We start from the raw sequence: 14,414 nt of genomic DNA, 5'->3' as shown, positions 1-14,414 counted from the left end.
GGGCAGCCTTCTTTGTTTCTATTCCGTTTTCACACGTGTGTACAGTATATACAAAGTTGTTTATTCATCACACTGCGTGTATGGTGTCGAGATGGATGTGAGCGCGCCGTCTACCTTTCATTATGGCCTTACCTTACCTTTCACCTTTACCTTACATTATGACCGCCTTATGATCGGTTACACCAAAGGTTCTTGTATGGGACACAACCTGAAATTTGAGAAGACGAGGTCATTGCAAGTCCCCCTGTTCGAGCCTGAAGGAAGTGCGGAGCTGGGCAGCCTTCTTTGTTTCTATTCCGTTTTCACACGTGTGTACAGTATATACAAAGTTGTTTATTCATCACACTGCGTGTATGGTGTCGAGATGGATGTGAGCGCGCCGTCTACCTTTCATTATGGCCTTACCTTACCTTTCACCTTTACCTTACATTATGACCGCCTTATGATCGGTTACACCAAAGGTTCTTGTATGGGACACAACCTGAAATTTGAGAAGACGAGGTCATTGCAAGTCCCCCTGTTCGAGCCTGAAGGAAGTGCGGAGCTGGGCAGCCTTCTTTGTTTCTATTCCGTTTTCACACGTGTGTACAGTATATACAAAGTTGTTTATTCATCACACTGCGTGTATGGTGTCGAGATGGATGTGAGCGCGCCGTCTACCTTTCATTATGGCCTTACCTTACCTTTCACCTTTACCTTACATTATGACCGCCTTATGATCGGTTACACCAAAGGTTCTTGTATGGGACACAACCTGAAATTTGAGAAGACGAGGTCATTGCAGGTCCCCCTGTTCGAGCCTGAAGGAAGTGCGGAGCTGGGCAGCCTTCTTTGTTTCTATTCCGTTTTCACACGTGTGTACAGTATATACAAAGTTGTTTATTCATCACACTGCGTGTATGGTGTCGAGATGGATGTGAGCGCGCCGTCTACCTTTCATTATGGCCTTACCTTACCTTTCACCTTTACCTTACATTATGACCGCCTTATGATCGGTTACACCAAAGGTTCTTGTATGGGACACAACCTGAAATTTGAGAAGACGAGGTCATTGCAGGTCCCCCTGTTCGAGCCTGAAGGAAGTGCGGAGCTGGGCAGCCTTCTTTGTTTCTATTCCGTTTTCACACGTGTGTACAGTATATACAAAGTTGTTTATTCATCACACTGCGTGTATGGTGTCGAGATGGATGTGAGCGCGCCGTCTACCTTTCATTATGGCCTTACCTTACCTTTCACCTTTACCTTACATTATGACCGCCTTATGATCGGTTACACCAAAGGTTCTTGTATGGGACACAACCTGAAATTTGAGAAGACGAGGTCATTGCAGGTCCCCCTGTTCGAGCCTGAAGGAAGTGCGGAGCTGGGCAGCCTTCTTTGTTTCTATTCCGTTTTCACACGTGTGTACAGTATATACAAAGTTGTTTATTCATCACACTGCGTGTATGGTGTCGAGATGGATGTGAGCGCGCCGTCTACCTTTCATTATGGCCTTACCTTACCTTTCACCTTTACCTTACATTATGACCGCCTTATGATCGGTTACACCAAAGGTTCTTGTATGGGACACAACCTGAAATTTGAGAAGACGAGGTCATTGCAAGTCCCCCTGTTCGAGCCTGAAGGAAGTGCGGAGCTGGGCAGCCTTCTTTGTTTCTATTCCGTTTTCACACGTGTGTACAGTATATACAAAGTTGTTTATTCATCACACTGCGTGTATGGTGTCGAGATGGATGTGAGCGCGCCGTCTACCTTTCATTATGGCCTTACCTTACCTTTCACCTTTACCTTACATTATGACCGCATTATGATCGGTTACACCAAAGGTTCTTGTATGGGACACAACCTGAAATTTGAGAAGACGAGGTCATTGCAAGTCCCCCTGTTCGAGCCTGAAGGAAGTGCGGAGCTGGGCAGCGTGCTTTTTTTCTCTTGCGTTTTCTCTTTCTTTCCTCCTCTGTTTTTCTCTTTTCGTGTTTTCCTCTTTATTTATCTTTATTTCTATTTTATTCCTATTTTTTATTTCTTTCACTCCATTTCTCGCTGGCTTCCTCTTTTGCAATGCTTATGTGTGGTTTTGCCCACTCGTCATCACTCACTTCGTGGATGTGCTGTGATTCTGGAATTTTCCTCATTGGCATCAAGGCGGTCGAAGAGGAAGAATACTTCTCTTCGGCGTGAGGTACTCGTGCGGCTACAACGGCGATGAAACGGACAAGCCTCGGCCCTAAGGAGCTTCGCCCCTAAAAGTTGTGCACACTTTTTGTTGCATGTATTCCGCAGCATCCCCTTTTTCCACTGTGTGGATTCCAGTGCCACTGAACATTGCCACGCGCGCCTCTTTTGCTGCGTTTGTGTAACTGGTCCGTTGCACGTGTGATCGCTGTCTTGCGCTGGCCACGCCAGAATGATCTGGGATCATTCCAGATTGTAGTAGGTCATTTTGTCAAGATTGAGTACATGAGGCGAATAGTGAAGATTATTCCAAAGCTTGCGAAACCACCAGTGATAAGGCTGGAAAGTTCGATGCATGATATATAAAAAACGGCGCGTCCCAGTCATGATCAATTTTATCGACGGCCGACGCTATGTTCGCCGCTATCAGTGTACGGTGTGCATTGCTGTTGTTTGACCCCGTTTGTCCCGGCCACAAGTTCAGCTAAATAAAGAGTTTCATCTCAGACACGCCAACTGCTGCCTTCGTCGATGTCACGACATCCTGACAATATGCTGGCTGTGCATACCCACAAAGAACTAAGAAAACAATTTGATCAGGACGAAAGCATCCTGTATGTTCTTGTGAAACTTTTGGCCATTGCTCCTTCTGTCCTTATTTCAGGCTTCCGGGTAGGAATGTACTGTACTGAAAGAGCACCCTTGCCCCACTTCCGTCGAAGGAACCAAAGTCAGCTGAAGGCGAGCAGCTCAAGGTGGATTGTGCAACCAGCACTGAAGAGCTGTGCGAGTGTGTGAACGATAACATTACGCTAATCTAACAACAATTACGTTACCTTGTCAAATGGGATTTTGTAAGGCGCAAGTTTATCCACCGTTACATATAGTGAGCTGTAAATAAGCCTTTTGGGCTAGTTTGTGTCCATGCATTTTGGCATTGTTTGCAGCGCGCACGATCTACAAATAGTACCACGCTCTAGTGACGCAGAACTATCGACGGTACTATCGATAGCGCTATCGATAGTAAATTCGATGGTACTATCGACAGTATAAAATCAACAGCGTGAACTCATTGCAGTATACACTTGGCGCGTGGCACATAGTGGAGCCGGAGAAGCACGCTGAAGGGCAAGAAGGTTGACGTGATACCAGAGTGCTTTGCTGGCACACGCTCATGAAGTGGAACTGTTCAGCTGTAGCGAAAAGGAAGCCGTTGCATGTGATGGGACTTTCAAAGTTTGTATTCCATTTTATTACTTCAGAACTAAGTTTGTTAATTGTAAGGTGCAACTGGTCGCTTTTGGATATATGAATTTACTGATGGACATATTCCGCCATTTTCACTGCGGAAATAATTTATTTCTTTCGCCAAAAATTGCTCATATATTAAGCGAAGCTGATTGTAGGCTATCCCAAATATTTTGGCAATATGGCCGGCCAGCAACAGCACCATTATTCACACGACTATCGATAGTATCGTCACGTGGTTGTGACGGTGAAGAATGCTGCAGGAAGACTGGGAAATACGGAGCTCTTTATTTGGGCCAACTCTCGTCCAGAAAATCAAAACTCCAAATACAAGCGATGCACGCTGCGCACTGATAGCGGCCAGAACAGTCGTCGGCCGTCGAGTAATCTCACAGTCGGTGGAACGCGTCGTCTTTTATACATCAGTCATCGAGCCTTCCAGTGCTATCGCTGGTGCTCGCTAAGCTCTCGAATAAGTTCGACTATTCGCGTCCGACGCGTAATCTTAACAGAATGATCTAAAAAAATCGCGGAGCTCCTCAAACATTACGGCGTAGTCTGCGTCAAACGTTGCTTACAGTCTCTGCGGGTGATGCCCGAGTGCATCAAAACAAAAGAAATAAACACGCGTGGTCGTAATATCGCTAGTAATATCACCGACGGTACTACCGATTGCACTATCGATAGTATGTCGATAGTAGTACTATCGATAGTTTGTTTAAATTATCGATAGTTTGAAAAAAAAAAAAACTCTCGATGCTATTGATAGTCAATTTACCGATAGTTCTGTATCACCATCTCTTACTCTTCATATCCTTTTTTTTTTCGTTTTATATGTCCATTGTTCACAGCGTCGATAGGCTTTTTTAACTTCTGATGACTCTGATGTTAATTGTTATGGTTCCTAATTGTTTATTTGTCAACAACTACGTGCGAGGGAAAGTGAAAATGCAAACAGACTTGAGCAAAGGCACATTTGTTCAGAAGATAGAAAACTGAAACATACAATTTTTTTCTACCTAGCCTCCCGGCACTTCTATGCGCTTTGCCCAGCGTTTCACAAGTTTTTTGATTGCGTTGGAAAACAAAATAGGGGCGCAGCACCTTAGGATCTCGCCTTGTCGGCAGGTCACGGTCTATCGTAAACGGGTATGCGCCACAGAAATTGGGTAAATCCCACTACTCGCCACCGGTCTATACTATGAATATTATGGGTTCGTTGTTACTGCCTAAAACAGTAAGTTTGGCTTAGCAGCGGTGTCAGCATAGCCGACAAAATTTACCAAGGAGCTCAATTTTCTTATCTAAAACCATGAGAGACAAACGCGCATCTCTACAGTAGACATCTATTTGAAACGCCATTTGTTCAAACATCTGCAAAGTGATGGTGGACCGGTGGCGAGTAAAGCAGATTTTTCTTTGGGAAACGCCGGCGCACACTGCATACTTGGCCAGGTTTCACGTTAGTGGAGCTGAAACACCCTTCCCTACATGCTACGCCTCTCCCCAGTGTTTTTAAATGCACCTGCAACAAATTTCGGACTTCTGCGTCGGTTGCAAATCTTCTTCCCCCGATGGTGCAAACGTGTAAAAACTGCCTGGAGCCAGGTGTTCCGGAACTCCTGTGTGGCAAAATGTGGCCGGGCGGTATCTTGCTACAAGATGACACCTTTTAGCAGTGTTCAATCACGTTTGTATCTGACTGCAGGTTTCAGTTTAGTTTGCAACAAATCCTAATAGTTGGCACTGTTTAGTTTCGCTCTTGGGGTGAACTGAACGGCTAGCGCACCTTCCGTGTCCCAGAATAGTGTTAGCATAATCTTACCAGCTGATGGTTGACGTTTAAATTAACCTATAGCAATGATGAGTGCTTGAAAACCATGCTCGCAGCCTTACTTTCCGGTTCGTGATGATGTACCCAAGTTTCATCTACCGTAACAATTTGCTGTAAAAATTCATCGCCCTCGCGACGATAACGGGCCAAATGTTTACGAGAGGTTTCCAGAATTTGTGCCGTATGCTGCACTGACAATTCCTTCGGGACCTACCTTGCACACACTATCCGAAAATTTATCCTGTCGTGTGAGATGGAACACGCGGAACCATGAGTGATATGTAAAGTACTGGAGATTTTGTCCACTGTGATTCATTGTTTTCCATCACAATAGCCTCAAAGGCTTCCAAATTTTCCTCACTCATTGACGTCGATGGCCTGCCCGATCTTTCCTCGCCACATTAACAAGTTCTTTCCTGTATGAAACGCTCTATCCATTCATGGATCTTGCTTCGCGATAAACAACTGTCGCCACACTTAGCGTGCGTTCGACAAAGAATTTCCGCAGGTTTAGCACCTTCCGCAAACACAAAGCAAATCATCGTCCCCATTTCCTGCTTGGTGCAGATCGACAACGGAGCAGCCAGTTTTAAGGGTCGGCTCTACACTATGGCGCGGGAAAAAGAGTGACATAGAAGTGTTGCAGAGAACACTTGCCGGTGTTTGCCTTTCTCCTTTGATTTCACTGTTCCTGTTGGCGAAGCAGCGCGATTTGAACTACGGAGCATGCTCCGTGTTGCGCCTTAATTTGGTTCGTGCGATTAAGTGAATAACGCGCTAAAGGATAACCACTTGAGGCGTCAATACTGCGTCAACAACGAGGCCTTGAAATTGCGCTTTAGGTAATTTGCTGGCAGCGAAAACTTGGAGGGCGCTTGAGCTTCGCCTTCAAGAGTAGAACGCGTAACCTGTTCGCATCGCCTCCTCAATCGCTAGCCTGACTATGCTTCTCGCTGAACCATGCGGCAAGGAAATGAACGCGCGTGTGAATCGGTCCTCTCAAGCCATCCGAGAATGCAACTAGAGTTGCGAGCGCCCGAGATAATTGTTCCTTTTGCGAGTTGGCGAGGATTCCGTAGGGCAGCCTGCACACCTTGCTGATAATGATAATTAATTATGGCTGTGTGCTTTTCAATTGACGGGCCTTTAAACCATCCACCCATTGCACAATTGCATGTTTGGACGGCTGGTGTGATTCTCCGCTTCTGCCACGCAATTTTACACTCCTCGCGCTGCGTAACAGTGTTTCTTTTCCGGAGCGATTTCGAGCACAGGCGTGGCTCTCTGGTAGAATACCGGATTGCCACGCGGGATGCCTGGCTTCAATTCGCACTCGAACCGCCGCTGTTTTTTTTCTTATTTCTTTGTTTGCATCTATTTTGAATTTTGCGCTCACGGAGAAGGCTGATTTTTCGCTCACCGCCGCCGGAATTTCTGCGTAACGAGCTCTTAACGCTATTGCGTTAAAACCGTGCAAATTCCTGGCAGACTCATTAGCGCTTACGTTCCGCGCGGCTCTTCTTTCTGCGGTAGGCAGGTGTGCGGTTTCGTGCACGCCACTCGTGCCCTTTCTTCGGTGTTCTGCGAGTTACGTGGTTCGCAGGGACTGTGGACGCAGCTGTGAGGAAGCTGTGTACTTTGCTGCATGTGCTGCAGCTCGAGCAAGTTTATACTGTTGACCTGCAATTAGGCTTCGCAACCTTGAGAAATGGCTTGCAAGAGCCTTTGCTGGTAGTCACGGACCCCTGTTATCATCCAAGGTCCGCTGACCACTCACGCCCTTCTTGGTTCACGACCGAGCCTTATGGTTCAGGATAGCTGCCATTTGGGCATGTTGGTAAGGGTTCATGATGAAACAAGGGCAGTATGCACCAAGATTTGGAAACAACATAGGACGGCGCGCGCTTACTAAATGCTTTTATTACGGAAAGAACGTCAACTTATTACGAGCTGCCAGCCGACCAATAATGCCTCGCATACTACCTGAAAGCATCAAGTCTGCTAGAACGAGACCCTCGCCATGAATGAAGGAAAGAACTGGCAATTTCAAGGGCTAGGTTTTTCTTTGTTATACACAATATTAATGAGCACTAACAGACAATAATGCCAAGGAAAGTATAGGGGACGTTATTAGTAGTAAATGTAATGTAAATGTGAACAAAGAAGAGTGGACGAAAAGAGCTTGCCGCGGGCAGGGACCGAAACTGCGACCTTCGAATAACGCGTCCGATGCTCTACCGACTGAGCTACCGCGGCGGCCATCCTCCCGGGTACTGGCGGCGCTGACTGACGCTCCCATGTTTAAATACACATATATACCCCATAAAGTGGACGGGAGGATGTCCGCCGCGGTAGCTCAGTTGGTAGCATCGGGCGCGTTATTCCACGGTCGTAGGTTCGGTCCCTGCCCGCGGCAAGCTATCTTTTCGTCCACTTTTCTTTCTTCACATTTATATTACATTTACTACTAATAACGCCCCCTATACTTTCCTTGGCATTAGTGTCTGTTAGTGCTCATTAGCACAATGCTTTTATAATTCAATGTACCAAGGCAATGAAAATGATAAACTTACCTTCAACATCAGCAGATGCACGTGGTTTGCAGCGCCAGTAAATCCAGAAACTTTTGATCACACCTCGAGGTGACGGCGTCCATCTCTGAAGCTTTGCAGAGAGGAAGCTGCGATTTAGTCTTGCACGTAAGCTGAGGTGTCCATTTTTCCGCAGGAAAGTTAAAGGGACTGTCTACCGCTCGGAAAAAAATTTTCTGATTGTGGTGAAAATAAGATGATTGTTCGTGACATCAGCGGCAACGAACAGGCTTTTTTGTCCCATAAGAAAGGAATTATATTTTTAATTTGATGTTGAAACTCGTGAACGAGTGACCGCTAGCGTCACCTAACAGCGATGTGGTCAATCTACTGGTAGGACAAGAAATCCTCGCATGTAGACTTATTTTGCTTAAAAACAAACATGTATAACTTGAAATTGCATTTTACGCACTTGAGGCAGCTTTCAGTTGCGTCAGAGAGTAACTTTTTGCTTTTTTTTTTCTCACGCATCCGAAAAGGCGCCCGGTGGCGCTGCTTGCGGCGCCGTCTTCGATTTCGCCTACTTAAACTCATGCTCTATGCCATGCGGCCCTCCGCGCTGGTCGTACTGTGCCACGGTATTGTTATCTCCCTACCTTACCATCGTCATTCATCACTCTTTCGCTCCCCTGTCCTCCCTCCCCAGTGTAGAGTAGCAGGCCAGAGCAAACTCAGGCCGACCTCTCCGCCTTTCTCTAAATAAATTATCTCTCTTGTTTGGATGTCTCACATGTGCTGCGCTCTGACGGCACGCATTTATCGTCTCTTTTTGGCAAATCAACTTGGTTTAGATTGCGTCAGCAGTGATAAAATAAACGCATAGACTGCGATTACAGCAAGACACGTGTTGTGTAATCGTATAATAAGGCTTCATTTAACCGGTAGGGCGCTGAAAGCGACAGTTACATATATTACATTAGTGTAATATGTAGTGTTCAGCGAAAATAAAGTAATCCTACAGAAATCACATTTGCTTTCGGTTTTAATTTTTACCGGCCCTACAATAGTCATCGCGTCCACCAAGCAATGTTGTGGGCATGTTTCACGCCAATGGAAGAAGACCGAACGCAGATTGAAAAATTCTGTTTTAAAAATTTTTACTCACATTCCAGAGAAACCGCTGCAAGGTTGGACACTTCAGACGGTACGCTTTCTATTGCGGTACAAAACTGAAAAGCGATGAAAGACGGTAGACAGTCCCTTTAAGATGCTGGGCCCAATAAACAGCCGGTACGCAGAAACAAACGCGCATGCGCGACCACAATTGCAGCACATGCAGCGAGGTATGTTCTTCACAGCTGCGTTGATAGTCTGTGTAAACAGCGCCACTCGCTGACCCCAAAACAAGAGCAAGAGAGATCATAAGTGACGAACACGACCCGCACTCGACACTCCGGTGAGAGCTACTGAGCACAGAGGGAGGCGCGGAAGGATACTACAAGTACATTTACAGCGCAAACGCAAAGACGCACCACAAAGAAAGAAACGACACACACAAGCGCTGCGGAAGGATACGTCCGCCAGAGTTACACGATTGCCAGTAAATATTGGGAAGCTCATTGGTCAACTAAGTTTCAAGTCCTTACAATTGATGACACAATGTTAACGCCCTGCAAATTAATATTTTCTCGCGTCAATTTCATGATCTATGATTTAACAAAACTTGAAATTCGGCGAGATGGTGCATAGCTGATCGGAAACTTTGTACACAAAAACAAAAATATTCACCAAAACGAAAGGGACAGGACGGGCGCTACTTTCATCGAACTTTATTTACGGCTTCGCCAGCAAATATATGCACAAAACACACATGCGAAGAAATCAAATGTATTGTCACAAACACGTAATCAGTTCAGTAAAAATAATCAAGATTTTCAGTTTCTGCCTTCGAAAGCTTCACCAGTGTGTCACTGACACACCTCTTCCTGGTAGGAAACGCTTCCAGTAACTCCCGTGCCATCTTATCCCTACCTCTGCCCAGAATCATTATCTCATTTAGTTTCGGCTCACATGCCTCGCAACTCGCGCAATGCTCAGCCAAATTAGTACCCCCACTCTTAATAGCCCGTAAATGCTCCCCCGCCCGGTCATTAATACACCGACTCGTCTGGCCTATATACGCCTTGCCGCAGGTCATAGGGATTTCATATATAACCCCCGTACAAAAGTTAACAAACTTCCATAGAGTTTCATACAATAGCCTAGAGAGGAAACTGGCGCTGCGATCGTTCAACCACCATGGGAATGATGGGAAGTACAGGCTTCGGATTGGATAGCGTTAGATAACGAACTGTTTACGGATCTTTTTTTACAGTTTCAGTTTCGTTCTTCGTGAGGCGTGCGTAGTGGGATGCGTAGTGGGATGCGTTGCAAAGCACTCAACCAGTGCCTTTGTTGTTCAAAGAGGCTGAAAACCACTAGATCTCTTGGTTTGCTGCGACATTGCAGCTTTAAAGATTGTATTTAACAGTTTTAAAAAAAGCGTCGTGCGCTCACCGCTGCGCATCGATGTAGCGTCCCACGCCAGTGCACGAAATTGCATACAGTTCACGTGTTTCGATGAGCGCTACTTGTCAAAACTCTTTCAAATCGACTGCAAAACGACGGCGAAGCTAACTAGACGCAGCGTCACTCTCCTCTGACTCGACTTCACAACAAAACGAGAGATGCCTTGGAGCAGAGCACTTGGACAGACGCAGCTGGCATCGCAGCAGACGATGAGTTAGGAGTTTCTCACTCAATACAGTACTGTTATTTCCATTAATAGATAATGCGTACCTTCGAGGGAAAAACAAGCGTGTTTGTTTTAAGTCTTGTAAAACACAATTCATTATATCGTGATGCCAAATCTGGAACACAACTGTAGAGCCATGCACCCCGGTGGTTGAATTTGTTCAGGTTTCACTTTAATCTCATGGTCACGCAAACTTTTTGCAATAAGTTTTACGTACAAAAGAATGAAGCAAGTTTTAATTGGAAATAACTTCATATTGCTTTGTTTTACACTCGGCAAACAAGCGTCGCGAATCTCAAGAACCTAATCCATCCGAAGCAAATCTGAAGCCTGTACTTCCCATCATTCCCATGGTGGCTGAAGCGCCGCTCAAGGACCCGCGCAGACACTATCGCCAGATGCCCCTCTAGGTATTCTTGTAAGAAACTCTATGACAAACTTCCTACCGTGTTTTTTTCTGTCAACCACGTTTCTTCCCATCGCGAGAAACACGCGAGCACAACTGAGCAAGCTTGTTCGGAGTGGAGAACACTAATTGCACCTTATGAGGCTTCGCCACCTTTTTCACATGATGCGCAACCTTATGTACGTACGGCACCACAACAGGCTTGACCGTGCTCTTTTCTTGGGTGCTTACATTTCCGAACATAGATTGCCTGCTTTTTTTTTGCAACAGAGCCTCAGCCACAGACAAAATTCCTGCACATGAGTAGCCAGCCGACAACAACCGGCTCACTTTGTTATTAAAGCTAGACAGCAGTGAGTGAGGACAAGATTTCGTTGCTGCGGACTCCAAACAAACTTAGATACAGCCCTCTTGACCGTCTTTGAGTGAGCCAAACGATGGTGCAATAACTCTTTCCGGGCCCGCGGAGCGTACTCCCAGCAAACATGATCACGCCCTAGCGTAATGTTAATGTCTAAAAACTGCAACGAACCCCGTACCAGCAGCTCGTGAGTGAAAACTAAACCCTTCCCCTTCTGCTGAAAGATGTCCAAAATTCCACCAACACATTCAGGGTACGTCAAATCTGTTATTTTATCAACACTAATGAGGTAACGTAGTCAAGAGTTCGACGAAAGTTCGTCTGGTCAGGCATTGGATGAGATGATTCACGGTCACTGACCAAGTCGGAAGAGATGATCTGACGTTTCGGAACCGCATACGCGTTCCTTGTTCACTGAGCAGGACTCGAAGTCGTTGTCAATTATATAGGCAGAACGTGACGCAACGAGCATGCGTAGACGGCAGGCGTAGTTCCTGGTGTCCTGTTCATTGTAGCTGGCGTCGTCTGAATGATTAGTGATTCCAGTAGCCGGCGGGATGACACGTTCTTTTCCTTGGCGACGATGGCGGCGTTATCAAGTCAATGGTATGATCATGTGCATGCGCATGCTCAGCGATGGCGTTTGTCGTGTGATTGTTTTTAGTCACGTCACGTTGGTGTTCTTTGAGGCGTCGAGCAAACTTTCCTGTTTCGCCAATATACACTTTACGGCAACCAGCGCACGGTATCTTATACACGACACCTGGAAATGATTCACTTGGCAGTCTAGTCTGTCTTTCACATTGACGAACTGGTTCTGGAGCTTGCTGGTCGGGACGTGAGCAATGCGCAAATCGTATTTTGGAAATACGCGCGAAAGTGCCTCGCTGATACCTTCGACGTAAGGAATGGCCGCACGTGCACAGGCTGTCACGTTGCTCTGTGAGTTGGATTGAAGTATCCACCTCTCAGTTTTTGAGATGAAACGATTAGGATAACCGTCGCGGTTTAGCTCCCAATGGATCGTCCGTAGCTCTTTCTCCAAGGTATCATCGTCTGAGCAGACCTGTACGCCGCGTGTCACCAAGGATGACACTACAGACGTCTTGTGGCCGATGGCGTGATGCGAATTAAAACTGAGATATCGACCTGTGTGTGTGGGCTTCCTGTAAACTGAGAAGGCGAGCGCGCTCCCGTCCCGGCGCACCTGAACGTCCAAAAAATCTAGCACGTCGTCATCCTCGTGTTCAATTGTGAACTGTATGTTCACGTTCTGGGCGTTCAGGCAGTCCAATAAGTGTTGGATGTCTTGCTTCTTCAAAATGCAGAAGCAGTCATCGACGTAGCGGTAAAACACTTTGGGGGCCGGAGTGAACGTTGCCAGGACCTTTCCTTCCAAGGCTTCCATCACTAGATCGGCCGTGGTGACTGATATTGACGCTCCCATCGCTGTACCATCTGTTTGCTGATAAATCTTGCCATCGTATGAAAACTACGTGTTGCTGAAACAAAACTGTAGCAGCTCGCTAAGGTCCGGGATGTCGAAGGGGGTGCGACCAGGAAGACTACTGTCTGCTTTTAGGGCTTCTTCGCACGCGGGTACTGCCAAGTCCACGGGGACACTTGTAACCGCAGCGGTGGCTTCATGGTTGAGCGTCCGCTTCCAATGTGGGAGGTACCGGGTTCGATTCCCAGTGCCGACCGGGAACCCACCGGTTTTTCTAAAGGGGTAGAGGAGCACACCTACCTGGCGCTTAACCCTTTGTATCCCAGCGTCCACATATGTGGTCAAAACATATCAGTGAAGTGGGATCAGGCTAGCCAACGCATTGCCTTAAAAAGCGATTTGAAATGTTGGCATTACTTCAGAATTTCATAAAAACATCTATATGTGTCCACTTCTGTGCACAGACAGCGGTAAGTGCGCACAGAACAATGGCGTTCTTCACAAGTCGCCTGTAGAGGTGTAGGCCTACATATTTCTTATAGGTTCACTCTAAATTCGTAAGAGTTTTTATATTATTGAGATTTATTCGAGAAAAGGAAGGGTTTATCTTGTCTTTGTGTGACTTTTGTTTTACTGTGAGCGACCAAAGTTTTGCAAGTTGAGTTGTCGCTGCGGCGTCCACGTTTGTGGACACCAGGCATACCGAGTTCGTGTAAAAAGCTAATAGGACGCCGCATGGTAGTAAGACCCGCTTCGTTGCCGTGCGGCTGTACCCAAAACATTATCAATGATATAGCTAAACACGCCTTGTAGAAGTTATTTAGAATTTATTTGCTCTATTCTGGACGTGGAATAAGTGATGAAGACATACATGCCATAATTTTCGACCTGACTAGCAGAAGCGAATGATCCGATTTGGAGGGCACCGGTAATTAGCACATTGAAGTAGAGCCATCAACAAGCAAATGCCTTATGAAAAATGCTACTGCTGATGATGAAAGCATTCAGTTTGAACGTAACCATAAACGCACTGGTAATGATGATCAACCACGATAAAGATGATGACGAACACGTTGAAGTAGAGCGGTGGGCAAGCAGATGGGCCTTGAATGGTGATAATGATGGTGATGATGAAGGCGTTGAATCAGAGCCGTTAGCCATCGGCCACGTGACCCTTTATGATGATGATGATGATGATAATAATAATAATAATATTAATATTAATAATAATAATAATAATAATAATAATAAAGATAATAACAACAACAACAACAACAACAATAATAATAATAATAATGATGATGATGATGATGAACGAGTTGTACTGATGATGGCGTTGATTATGGTAAGTAGTGATGATGATAGTGATTATTGTGTTGGAACAGAGCCGTCGGCAAGCAAAGTTGCCATGTACGATGAAGAAGGATGATGGACCGAGTGTAACTGGTGTTCCCAGCGTCTACATATGTGGACACTTGTTTTCTTGTAGAACTAAAGCTAAAACTTCCCATGTTTTGGTTTATTCCCACTTTCGTATGTATTGTAATTGCATATACGCAAAAAAATATTTACTTGCGCAGCTGGATTGGCCATGGGATACATGGCCCCATAAGGTTCT

General features: G+C 45.9%; 1 protein-coding gene across 1 annotated transcript in view; it reads left to right on the top strand.

The window, feature by feature from the left end:
• The window catches only part of LOC119379524 (octopamine receptor beta-2R), a 368,763-nt gene that overhangs the window by 275,830 nt on the left and 78,519 nt on the right, over positions 1–14,414 (top strand). The gene's annotated exons all lie outside the window — the stretch shown is intronic.

This window comes from Rhipicephalus sanguineus, chromosome 1 (genome assembly GCF_013339695.2).
Source record: "Rhipicephalus sanguineus isolate Rsan-2018 chromosome 1, BIME_Rsan_1.4, whole genome shotgun sequence".
NCBI classification, from domain to species: Eukaryota; Metazoa; Arthropoda; class Arachnida; order Ixodida; family Ixodidae; genus Rhipicephalus; species Rhipicephalus sanguineus.
This window is presented reverse-complemented; position numbering and strand designations above follow the sequence as displayed.